Source organism: Octopus bimaculoides, chromosome 25 (genome assembly GCF_001194135.2).
Source record: "Octopus bimaculoides isolate UCB-OBI-ISO-001 chromosome 25, ASM119413v2, whole genome shotgun sequence".
NCBI classification, from domain to species: domain Eukaryota; kingdom Metazoa; phylum Mollusca; class Cephalopoda; order Octopoda; family Octopodidae; genus Octopus; species Octopus bimaculoides.
The window spans coordinates 4,377,420-4,379,286 of NC_069005.1; positions in this window are offsets into that span (position 1 = coordinate 4,377,420).

Genomic DNA, 1,867 nt, shown 5'->3' on the forward strand with positions numbered 1-1,867 from the left:
ATATATATAGCTGTGTGTGTGTGTATGTGTGTGTGTATGTGTGTGTGTGTGTGTGTGTGTGTATGTAATAGCTATGTATCTAGGTATATATTACGTTTGTATGTAAAGTATAGCTTCCGATAATCTAGATTTCCGAGGGATTAGTTTTTGCTTCACTGCCGATAACTGGGGACTTCAAGTTGAACAGTCATGAGAATATCAAAATGGTTGTTCGACGCACCGATTAAAGACCTTTACATATCTCTGACCGATATTATCCAATGTAAGTGAACTAAACATTGTACAGCCATAACGTTTGAACTCATAACTTATGAATGTAACTACATACAATTGCATTTCCCTCTATCATCTTGGTACAGAGTATAAAGGAAGGATGGCCAAAATCCGTCCTCAATGCGTTTCGTATATATATATATATATATACGCACCCACACCACCCGAATTTTGGCCTTGTGCCAAAATTTGAAACTTATATGAAGTTGAGTAATTGAGTCTCCATACATTACACTCAATGAAACGTGAAGAGGGCATCGCCTTGTAGAACCTCTGTTATTGTCTCTGTTTCGCCCTAGCAGTATTACAGCCACGATGTTGCGATGGGGATTTTGTTCGCCGTGCTCACGATTCTGCCAGCTCACAGCCTTTTACCCAATAATAATAATAATAATAATAATAATAATAATAATAATAATAATAATAATAATAACAACAACACCAACAACAACAAAAATAACAATAATAATGGTAATAATAATAAAACTATAATAATAATGTTAATAATGATATTTATTATCATTATTATAATAACAACAACATTAATAATAATAATAATAATAATAATAATAATAATAATAATAATAATAATAATAATAATAATAATAATGATAACTAAATTCTTGTGCAAGATGAAAAGTGTAGATGAAGGAAATGATGTCAAATGATTGATACAAAAATGATAAAAATACAAGAGACTAGCAAAATGAATTGTTCTTTTAAAGAGATACAAAACGATGTAAACAATATAAATATTTACCATTCTCTGGTAAACACGGAACTTCTGTTTCAAATTTATAGACATTATATATGAATAAAAGGGAAGATTAAACAGTGAGCTCTCGTTCTGGTTGTTGTTGTTGTTGTCGGTGTTGTTTTTGCTGTTGTTGTTGTTGTTGTTGTTGTTGTTGGTGGTGGTGGTGGTGGTGGTGGTGAAGCGCCGACGCCGGTGTCGATCGAGTTTCGGGTGGTTGAACTCAGTCTTTATTGACAATTTTTGTTTATTATGCTAGTTGTTGCTTTTTGTTGTTACTGTTTGTGTTGCAATTGTTGATGTTGGTTCGTTTCGTTATTGCTGTTACTGTTGCTATAACTGTTGTTGTTGTTGCTGTTTGTGGTGGTGGTGATGGTGTTTGCAGAATTGTTACTGTCCCTAGCAAACGTAGTCTCATATTATGATTACGTTAGTCAATATTGCTGTTGACGGCGCTATAGGCGTTTGTGTTGTTTTACCAATGAAGTTCTCATTGGTGGTGGGTGTCGTTGTTGTTGTTATTGGTGGTGTTATTATTGTTGTTGCTGCTGGTCGTCGTCGTTGTGGTGGTGATGGTGGTGGTGGTTCATTATTTATTTTTGTATTTTTTTTCGCTGTCGCTCGGTGTTGCTGTGGTTGGAGGCTGCTGTTTGATGCTGCTGTTTACATCATTCGTTTCAGACGCTGTCGAATCAAGCGTGTCACGCAAAAGCGGAAACAGAGCAAGCTTTGATAGCGCTATTATGACTAATCAATGAGCAGCAATACGAGTGTGAGTATGTATGTTGATATGTGATTTTACATATATATATATATATATATATATATATATATATACAG